Source organism: Acipenser ruthenus, chromosome 7 (genome assembly GCF_902713425.1).
Source record: "Acipenser ruthenus chromosome 7, fAciRut3.2 maternal haplotype, whole genome shotgun sequence".
NCBI classification, from domain to species: domain Eukaryota; kingdom Metazoa; phylum Chordata; class Actinopteri; order Acipenseriformes; family Acipenseridae; genus Acipenser; species Acipenser ruthenus.
In genome coordinates, this window is record NC_081195.1 from 60,945,259 (window position 1) to 60,957,540 (window position 12,282).

Consider the following 12,282-nt stretch of genomic DNA (forward strand, 5'->3'; position numbering starts at 1 on the left):
AAACTCAATTTTTAGATCCTTGACTGAGTTCAAACAAGATCTCGGAGGTTGAACTTTCTGACTCTACTCTGCTACAATTAAGACACTACATTGTCTTTCTCTTTCAGTCTTTCTCTGACACTGTAGTGTAAGAAAAAAGTACAACTACTAGTTAAAGTTGTTATTTTTATTTTTTTAAATTACACATATGTTAATGTCCAATATGTCTGCATGTCCAAATACTTTGTATTTAACTTGCATAATACTGGATAAAACAAAAGTAATAATAATAATACAGTTTTGGAATTAATAATACAACCAATTCCTTTTTTTAAAGAGAATGTTTTCTTGGTTTAGATATTTTTTTCTTTTTGGGTACATTCAGGCTCATTTCAGTCTGTGGTTGTGCTTTCCCAGCCTTTATATCCAAACTATTAAAAGGAAGTCAGGGGCCTTGAGGAGGGAATATGAGGTATCGTACTGGCAGAACACAAATAGATGAATTACAGTTCTATTACTAACCTGATAAAGCCCACCCCATAACGTTCATACTGCATTGTAGAATAATACTCTTTTATATACGTTTTCAGAGTTCTATGCACAGCAGTATTATGTTTATACTGTATAACAAGTTATTGTATTCTTGCTCTTATTGTATTACTTGTATTGTAACACTTGAAATGTATTTGCTTACGATTGTAAGTCGCCCTGGATAAGGGTGTCTGCTAAGAAATAAATAATAATAACTTAGAAATGGTAGTGTATTTAAACCTAAATTGGACAGCTGAATTCAGATAACTATTTTCCTCATATCAAATCTACTGCATCTACCCGAGCCCAGTGCGCCATGCATTTCAATGGAGGAAGTTGCGTCGCAAAAGAAATCTTTGCGAGCAGCCATCACACATACTGCCCGATGAAATCGCAGGAAGGGACGCACAATTTGTGAATTTTCTGACGTTTGACCTGCCCTGCATGCAAAAAGTACAGCGGCAATGGGGTGAATCAATAGGTGAAAACATAAGGCTATAGCAGTGCTAATATCTACAATTTTGGCTGGAAGGCGATGTTGGTATATCTATCTATCTATCTATCTATGTATATCTGTATGTATGACACTCCTATAAGCATTGTACTATTAGACAAAATATTTACAGAATACAGAATGAATATTTAAAAACTGCTGCTATAACCATGCTGTATGATTCATTAATTAATAGCGTTATAATTAAATTATACCAAATCATGTTTTTATTTACAATGAAGGGATAAACATAGCCACTGACACCTCTATCATAACATGTGTTAGCGTTTAGAAAACAAGAAAACATGTTTTCTTGTGCTTCACTTATAGGCTGACGGAAAGTTTATAAAGTACTTTATAAAAGTTTTTCCTCAACAACAACAACAACAAAAAAACAACTGTAGACTTTTCGGCATTAGGTTTTGTGTGGCCATTCTTCTATGCCAGTGACCCCTGTGTGGGGTAAGCATTTCATTTGTCCAGCATGTGTAGCATACAAGTAATTACTCAGCACCTCCAGAGACTTGCTGCAGGTATTTACTGGCAATTAGATAAATACAAAGAATTTTCAATCTGACACAAGCCCACCCCTTCACCCTACTGGTGAAAATTATCAAGAGACCTGTAAACGGAGAAGCTAACATAAATTCTCCACAAATGTTTGGATGTGAAAAAAATGTGCTTCAGTTTTAAATGAAGTAAAGCTGATAAAAGCTGCAGAGTTCCACAATCCTTGTTTCATTTTACATTGCCATACATCCAAAATTCAAACACTCAATTTTACATTCGGTTTGTATTCGAACTTTGAAGAAACGACACTGATGAAGACTTTATCCAAAACATTTGTGTACTTGACCGTTTCCTTGTTAAATTATCATTACATGGTGGCTGCTACTCTACTCTGAAAGAAATATAAGAACTGAGAGGTTACAAATGTCACTCAATCTCTTCTCAGGAGGCATACTACACATTTTAAAATGTCTCTTTTTGTGTCCAATTTTGCTTTTGTTATACTGTTAAATATGGAGTTATACATTTTAACGTGCAGCTTAGTGTATAGGGCAGCATATATACCTACCTAGGGCAGCAGTGTGGAGTAGTGGTTAGGGCTCTGGATGCTTGACCAGAGAGTTGTGAGTTCAATCCCAAGTGGGGGACACTGCTGCTGTACCCTTGAGCAAGGTACTTTACCTAGATTGCTCCAATAAAAACCCAACTATATAAATGTAAAAATAATGTGCAAAAAATAAATAATGTAATTGTATGTAAAAAAATAATGTCATATCTTGTAATAATTGTAAGTCGCCCTGGATAAGGGCGTCTGCTAAGAAATAAATAATAATACTTCAAAGATGTAAAAATATTTTTTTGGCGACAGAACCTTTGAGACTGCCGCATTTGTACAGGACACAAATAACTCATAAGACTGTCTAAACTGGCTGCACCCCGTAGTCAACTTATGGTAGGATTTTAGCTGTTCCAGGATGCAGTTTGTAGTGAGCACAAGGTCACAATCCCCTATAGAACTTACTTCCCCAGGGCCTTAGTTTTAAAATTTGTGTTGTTTTGCAGTAACATTACAGGGAGTTAATTTGTAGGTTGTCAGAAGACATTATTTTATGGGTTTGTTATGAGGTTTCATCAAAAAAGTAGAGAAGCATGCTTTTGCTTATGTTGTTTTTTTTTAGGTTGGTGTGATTTATTTCTTAATAAACAGTTAGATTCTTTATTACTTGAATATGTCCTTGGGTCACTTTCATAAATGTTAATGTATGTTTCACTGTGTGCTGTTCCACTTAAACAACAGACTTGATTTTTATAGCTGCATATCAATACAAATATAGTTGCTATGAAAATTAATCTTATCCATAACAATAACTATCATAAAATCTTAGGTAAAACAATAAGTACCAGTATACAAATGTTTAAGCTAATGCCTTCTTAAGTGTAGGTATTTCAGTTATGCTGAAATATATGCATAGTTTACTTAAGTTTCTTTATAGTTTTACAGAAAACACATATTCTAAAGTTGTCAAATTGTTTGTAAGTACATTTAGTACATTAGTATTTTTGTTTCCCACAATTTGATGTTCAACCAATGTGCTCCCAGGCCTGTTCAATCAGATTCAAATCAGGCCTCTTAGCATCCATGTCTTATCAGGATTTGTCACACAAGTCAGCCTCATCTTCATGGACTTCAAAACAGTCCACAAAAAACATTTGTTGTGAACATTCTAGGGCTTCCATACATAAACATATAACAAGGGAATTGACTGTACAAATTAAGAAACCATATTCAATAAAACAAAGGGAAGTGGAAATTTAAGGGTTGCTAATTACATTTGTGTGGAAAATTGGGGAGGAAAATACAACATTAAACTGGTGGCAAATTAAATAATGGCGCCTCCAAATCAATAAAGCACTTCTGCGTTTTTTATTCACCATTCTCCAGTTTCACCTTGTCCTTCAGTGTCATCCAATCAGATTATAGGATTTTTAAGTGTTGTGTCAGGAACTAAATGGATAGGTTGTTAGCCTAATGGATGGATGTTTCCTGAAAACCAGCGCTCATTTAAACACAAAACCATACATCATTTTTAATTGACTAGACTGGCTAGACTGTGACCCAGGATAATTAAAACCTAAAACCAAATGAAGTTGTATTAAAACACCACTGTACCACAGTGTTATGAGTTTGTTGCCTTTCTGTTTTCATAAGGTTGAATTAGGATAACTAACATATTCCATTTAATTATATAATCAAGCTGTCTTTTTTCCTCTGGGAGTTTTATTACTATTTTATTTTTGCTTGGGACTTAGTTAGCCTCTATTAATTCCAAGTTATGGACCATGAGCAAGATTTATGCATCAACATTTTTTCAACATCAAGCAAAAAATACCTTTTTCTCAGCTGGCTTCTCAGGAGACTGGAGGTAATATATCTGATGGAAAAAGGAGACTAAGAAACACTGCCAGTATAAGAAAAGTCTGGGCTGACTGAAAAACAAGATGAAACAAACCATTTGCAAAAGCTCCATTGCTGTCCGCACAAGTCTGAATGAGGGTACTGTTAACACTTTGCCAGAAGCGCTGCACAAAATAAATGTTGACCCAAGAGTTTTTTTGACAAAAAAAAATAAGGTTTTGAAACCTATGACTTTTTTGCACAGCTTGGAGATAGTCAAAATATAATTTTATTAAAATATTTCTGCACAAAGTACAGGGTTAGCTTAGAAAACCTTAGATAGAAAGTAAGAGACTTACCAGGGCCACACATGTAGACATCAGGCTCTGCATTTGGATTCATCCAAAAGTCTAAATCTGAGAGTGAAATTATACATGTGCATACTGTATTTGAAATTTCGATAAGGTAAAAGTTTGAAGTATGTTTAAAGTTTTCTTGAATTAGTTATTGTGTGCATATACAGAAAGTGCCACATGGTTTTTTTTAAAGCACTTTCATAGGAGACTATAATATATACTATATTAAACATATTTTAAAGAGATTTCTCCCCCCTCCTCACCTCGAGTACTGTATTTCTTTATAAATAAAGAGACAGGATGAGATGAGGGTTACACACAGACACACATATTTCCATATAAGGTTCCTCAATGATCCTGAACACACATTCAGTAAGATTTGCTGTGCAATGATAAGATATAGACTTGCAGGACACTCATTTTAAGAACATTTTATCCTCAGTTTTAGCAGCCTGTCTTGTAAAATCTCTCTTTAATATGGGTGACCTGACCTGGACAAGGTATACTAAAACTGGAGGGAGTATTTCTTAAAACACTGCAATAGTTTGCATTTTAAACTGCAGATATGACGCTATTTAATCCATTGTCCCATGTAAAAGTATACCATGGTAAGTTTGTACTGTCATTTCTATTTTCCCATGCTCATACTATGCATTTACCATAACTCACACTATTAACTATATGCTATTTAACATGCTTAACCATACCTCTGCTTTACTGTGTTTGCCTATGCTTCTTTACTACACTTTGTTGTGCTGGTACCATGGTTAACTTTTATATGACATGATAAAACAGTTTAAAATAATGAATGTTATGCTTTAAGGATAGTTGCGTGCTCTGTTCATGTACTAAACTTTACATTTTTATAATGTAAATCTGATTCTAAAATGACTCCTGAAAAATGCATTTTTGAAGTGCACCTGTAATTCCTGTCTCCTCTGAAACCGTGATTTTGTATAGAGATTTTTCCATTTACTAAAACACAATTGCCACAGTTGCAGAGGTGGCAGAAATGACAGTTGTACATTCCAAGTGGTCATTTCATTTCTAAAACCAAACCAACTTCAGAAATTGAGTCTTCAGAAGCTGACCTCAGACTTAAAGTAGGCCTGATAAATAGGGCAGCAGTGTGGAGTAGTGGTTAGGGCTCTAGACTCCTGACAGGAGGGTTGTAGGTTCAATCCCAGGTGGGGGACACTGCTGCTGTACTCTTGAGCAAGATACTTTACCTAGATTGCTCCAGTAAAAACCCAACTGTATAAATGGGTAATTGTATGTAAAAATAATGTGTAAAAAAAAATAATGTAATTGTATGTAAAAATAATGTGATATCTTGTAACAATTGTAAGCCGCTCTGGATAAGGGTGTCTGTTAAGAAATAAATAATAATAAATAATGATCTAAGCAGTAACAGCAAAAGAAAATTGTAGCAAAAATACAACAAATAGGATATTGATCTTCTACAAATGAAATAATCTGAAATGTCGAAGGTATCTTTTTAAATTATACAAGCGAGTGGGCACCAGCATAAAACACTTAAAATTCAAATCCATAAACATCAACCACCTTTTTCAATAGGTTAGACCATAGTACACAAATAGAGTCAGGCTTGCTGTGTGATCTTTAAACAACATCACAAGAGCAAGTTGAAAGACTGGAATTTTCTCACTTATTGCAGCCGATGACAGTGGAACTCATTCCAGGTCATGAATGGCATGAACAGTCAAGAGACCCAGACCCAGAAGCAATGAGCTACCAAACAGGTGGCTCCTTCACCCATGTACTCAGTGCAACTAGACCAACATTTGCTTGTCTGGACCTGGGGCTATTAATGGATAACTGGATCTGTCAAACACATACAATCTCTCTTTAAGGACATGCCCTAGATTACTTGGTTCAGTGTGTAGTAAAACAAATTTGTATATAGTACAGCATATCATACAGTAAACTTGAGAAATACGTCAGTATACATGCACATTATTATTAAATTATCATGTACCTTTAACACTGTAATGAAGAACAACAAACCTACTGAGTGCTGTCTGAAGAATACAGTTTTGTGAATTACACATCCCATTTTATGTTGGTTAACCAAACCTAGTGTTAGTATTAACTAGAGTGAGAGTTAGAAAGACAGTTGCTTTTATTGCCTTAGCTGACAGGAAAATAAAGCATTTCAATCATTATTAATATTATTCATAATTTAAATGATCACTTTGATGTAATGATATTGCTGCTGCTGCAATATTTTCTTTTTTATGTCACAAATAATAATCGATACAGCCATTTCTTGCATGTCCCAAAGGTATTTAAAAAAGCGGTGAAGCTCTCATTATTAACAAGCTATTGATTAACTATAAAGCCTAATGCACTGTGCAAGCACCCTAAGAGGAGCACTTTACACTCAGCCAGGCCAGGCAGCAATTAGAAGCTTAATCATCATGACGTCCAACATGTCACATGCCAGGGTCCCAGGTGGTTCAGAAGCAGCACTCCAAAGGGAAAGGTAGCATGATGTGAAGAGGACAGCTGCACTAATCATCTGGACATTTCGATGACATTATACATTTTTAGAGCTTGATTGATTGAAACAGTGATACAATTAACCACTTGCATTTGTTGATTCACAAAATGACACATCAGGAAACTTTGCTATTAGGGTATTATTAGATGAGCTTACAGACACTCTGTCAGCTGCATGCTGGCATGGTATGTAACAGACAAAAAAGGTTATATATTGCAAATGCATTCTAGTCCAATACAAAACATTGTTTCAGTATTTGGGGAGAATTTTTTAAGTAGGCTATGGACTATCTCTGTTTTCCTGGTCCATCCTCAAACTTCTCCTAGCTACATCTTCCCAAGAGTAAGTTTCCAATTCCAATTCCAGTTTTTTTTTATTTATTTTTTTTACCTTTTTATGATTTTTCTAATCAAAGTTGTTCTTATTGCAATTACTCCATTTTTGTGTGTTTTTGTTTTTCGGTAAGTGGGTGTTGTTTTCGTCTAAGTTCAGGAGCTGCTCTTCAGTTCTGGTTGCCTGCCACAGATAGATTTAACATACAAGCCGGTAATTACTAATGTAAAGACACCCGGGCTGAACTAGCCCACATATAAGCCTATGGCAAGCAACTAGAACTGATGAGCAAACAAACAAACAAATACAAATAAAAACATTACATGTTAGTAATTGAAATAAGAGCGACTCAGAATAATTACAAATATTATATAAATGTAAGGGACAGTTTGGTTGCTAATATGTGCAATAAAAAATGCATATATGTTTAACATATCTTTAATATATTTCAAATATTAGTTTACCATATATATTGCATTAGAAATTTCTTTCCATAAGGATTTCCCCTTACTTACACACAAGAACACATCTTGATACTGTCTACTTCAGCAATATGGCATTATGTAGAACACATTATAATAATAGATTCCATAACTTGCTTACTGTACAATCTTAAGCAAGCACAAAAGGCAGGGTTGTACAAAGGCAAACAACAGTAAAAATGTCATTTCCACCTCAACTTCCCTAAAGGAATTGGAGCTGGTAATTGAGGGACTGAAACATCTGAATATGCCCTATTTGGAAGCATGCGCAACAGCAAAGGCAGATTTTCAGAAAGGAATAACAAAATAGGCTAATACTGCTAGTGGCTGCTCTGACCTTTTCAAACAAGATCTATGACAACAAGTGGCAGACTCGGGTCCCCTATGGCAATTATTTTAAACGAAGCATAATTTACCATTTACACAGGCGGCAGTTCAACCCCACAGTAACCATTACAGAGTTGCACCAAGTCTGACACAACTAGAAATGACCCTGTGAACTCCCATTCATAAATTAAACCACAATACCATTTGGTTGCTGGTCAGGTGTTGGATCAGTACATGGAAAACAGTAGAAAACAGCAAAATTCACGGGACAACAAGGAGGCTATAAAAATGATGTTGCTCTGAAGAGTTTGAACTTTAGCATTTGATCAGCCATCAAAACACCAGGAATCTTGTGTTCCCTCTCAGCAACATAAACATTCTTTAAACAATCACTGGGCGTGAAAGTACTTTGGATAATACAGTCGAAATGCAGCACAATTGGCAAATGTCAAATGTGGGTTTAATAAATAATAAAATGTAAAATATAAAAAAGAATAATTTGATAAATGTGAGTTTAATTACAAATTAGCATTAAGTTATGTGTCGTCCCGTCCCCTGTCCCTCCGAACTGGAATCAAACAAGCAAGATGGGCCGAATGGCCTCCTCTCGTTTGTAAACTTTCTTATGTTCTTAAATGAAAAACATAGAGCATGTACAGAGGTACAGAGGTGCCCTTTACCCCATGCTGTGTTTGAAAATACTTCTGGAATTTCTTAACCGTTGGTAAGGCATGTTTGGATTTTTTTAAAATCATATTAAAGGGAAAAATAAATAAAGCAGAATGTAAAGTCCAATGATGCACAACAACCTATCTTTGTCAAATTAGCATGAAATGCCCGTCAAATAAAATGCAGCTGTACAGAAACAGCTGCTTTTCTAAGAGCATCAGTATTTCCATATGTAATTCAATAGGGTTGTGACATCACAATTAAAAGTGCATGACAAACTGTTGAATCACGGGTGGACCTCAGGAGGACCTATCGAAGTGCATGACGTAGCTTCCTAAATGCCTCTCTATTCAAAATAAAGCTGTCATAATGGTTATTGTGCCAAAACTCTGCGACTTTGTTTGGATTCTGAAATGAACTGTTCATCCCCAGATGACTATTGACTGGGCTGTTTTGACAAAACCCAGACAGCACAATCCACACAACTGTCTTTTACTCTGGTATTTTGAAAACGTGTCAGCAACAACACCCTGACTCCTAATATCAGACATGCAATGCAGCTGCTTCTTCCGCAGCTTTGGAAGCAGGTGCTAGACCACCTACCTTCAATAAGCACTTTCTGCTTGCATGGAGATCATGCAGGTTTGCTCCACAGTCTCCAGAAAATCATGGCAGGTGCAAGGCCCAAATGATAAAGCCTTGGCACTTTGCCTGCTTTTTGATCTTTGGGTACATGCCATGCATACATGATTAATTAGCCTATCTGTTGTCATAATTATTAGAACACCCTTGCTATCTCACCTAATAATTACAGACTGAAATCTTTATTTGATCTAGGTTTTCCTCACTTATTATATATTGACAACTAGCTTCCTTGTAGAGATTAGTGATATCAACACACAATGCTTAAGAACAACACCTTTGTAGGTTATTTAAACAATGAAAAAGATTAAAGAAACGTCAGGATAAATCTATTGAGTCTTAAAAAAATCCTTCAGATCTAGTATCAGTTTATCTGGATTTGTCCATTTTTTAGGTGGGATTAAATACCATAAAAAGGGTTTCTAACTTCAAAAAAAGCAAACAATTATTCAAGAATGCTGTCTTCTATTACTGAAGGTACATTGCTGAAAAAAGTTCCTTTTGGAATCCAGTATGACAACCATCACATAATTAGTAAGACATGTGATATCAAAAGTGTTTTATAAGACTAAAAAAGCATGACTGTATGTTTTAAATAATATAACAGGGATACAACATGTTGAAAGCTAAATTGTTTTTGTTTTTTTTTCAGCTTGTAGATCCAACCAATCCAAGAGAAATGTGGTGTGGGGCTGCTGACAGAAATAGTAAACCAAATATATTTTCCGTACCTGCTGTAGATTTGCATTCAACCTGTTTGCTTTATTTTAACATATACAATATTTTTAAATTGGTTATATGTGGTGTTAAGGGTAATATTGAAAGGATTTTCTGAGTCTTTTTCATTATAAATGTAGAAATTCAGTGGAGTCTCACACCACAGTATATGAATACATTATATAAAGTGGCCTCAGCACAGTTGCACCCCACTGCTGAGCCCCTATAACATGGAGTGATTGATGCTTTGTGCCTTTTGGGACCCAGTTACAGAAGCTTTCCTTCAACCATTAAGCCTGTGGATTAGTTCCCTATTAGCAGCAAGGTGAAGACCCTGAATGAAGTGATCCACTGCATTGGTCTCAGTACAGACTACAGAGAGTAGTTCACAGACCACAGAGGGTGATAGTCATCCTATCAAAAATGTGATTTGTTTTTTAAATTGGCTAAACTTAAGGGAAGTGGTCTCATTTCCGTGTCAACTTGAGAGACTCTAAAGAAATGAAAGGTGATTGCATTTCAAAGTGCCTGGATACAATTAAGAACAAGAAGAGAGAGCATTAAGATCAGGTAAGAGGACAGGCAACAAGACCTCTGTCAAGCTTTGGAAAAAGGCTTACAGCACACCCTCAATTCAAGAGGATGTTTATTTTACATCCACCAGAGACCCTGTCTATATTATACTAGCCTTTCTACAGGACCCACAAACAGACTACCATAACTGAAATTAGGATATCATTCAAAGACAAAATAATACACCATAATACAGCATAATCAGCCATTATAGGAAGACAGAAGCTTCACTGCAGCTTCTATCTCTGAGTCTCTCTTCCTGCTGGTAACATCTTGGGCCATGACGTTATGCTGTTACAGACTGTAACATGGTTACAAAATGTATGTTAATAAGACCAATGTAAATTAAATCGCACATTTATAGTTTTAACCCCGATTTTGCAGTACTCTTTGTGCAGTGGGAGGCTCCACCTTTAACCATTTCAGTATGACTGCTCGTTACATAACAGCAAGCACCCATCTTTGCAGAATGCTTTGTAGAGCTGCCAGAAGCTTTAACAGCAGGCTGATTCATAGACTGTCAAAAGCTATCATTATACATTGCTACCTGGCAGTGTCAGAAGTCCTTGATAAAAGGGGTTGGGTGGATATCTGGTTCACTTGCTGCCAAGGTCTGTAACGATTGAAAACCATATTTCTTTCATTGATGGATGCTGTGTGGTGATCATTGGTGATCTCAGACAGTACTGTTTCTAGGACACTGGTGGTCACATCATAGTTGGCATCAATTGCAACTTTTGTTGGCATGTAATGGGTAGACAGAGAGACTCTGCTCTAAACCACTGCAGGACGGGTGCCTCCAGGGTGTGTTTAGGACACGTTGGCACAGTGGTGTGTGAGAAAGCTTGCCTGCACTGCCGATGCACATGCTGCCCCAGCTCTATGGATCAATAAAGGATACATTTATCACAGTTCCTCTTTTTAAAAATGGAATGAATGAATACATGAATAGGTCTTCAAAAGCATGTGCTCCTTCAGAAAATAATTTAGATTAATAATTTAATTTAGTATCTTACCCTTCTGAGATATTAATGAACAATGATGCCCAGTTCAGGGTAATTAAAGTGGACATCAAACATGTTTTATATATATACTGTCTACTCATTTTTCAGCAAACAACATTTGAACAAAATAAAAGCTTTATAATGCTGTGTGTCATGTTATAAGCAATTATTTTGCAGATGAGTAACTTTTCTAAAGATGGATGTGATGCATGTTTGTTCTGGCTACATAAGTGTGGTAATTCCCTGTATTGTGTGTTACTGCAATACAATTACAGTAAATGTTTTCTGTACTCAACAAAGAGCAAATGCATACTCACTGATATAATAAAACTGCTGTGACAAGGAAACTGGAAGGCTGATGAGTAGCTTTCATGTGCCAGTTGTCAAGTAGCTTCAGTGTGTGACGTCCAACCCTTATACAATGTAACGTGCTTTACTGCACTTTGCTACATCTTAACATGTTTTACAGAAGTAGACTTTTACAAGGGAAATACATTGATGCCTTATGTTCACCTACTATAATTCACCTCTGACAGCACAATTGAAAGAAACAGACTCATCTATTTTTTTTATAACCCAAAACCTTCCAAAGCCGACACATGTTGCCTGAATTCGAACTACGAGAATGGTTGGGGGAACTGATCACATTTTCATATCCTGACACTTGCACACAGACACACCCACACACACACACAAAAAGGTTGCAATGTGACATGTGACAGAAGACATTTTGGGTCATTAAACATT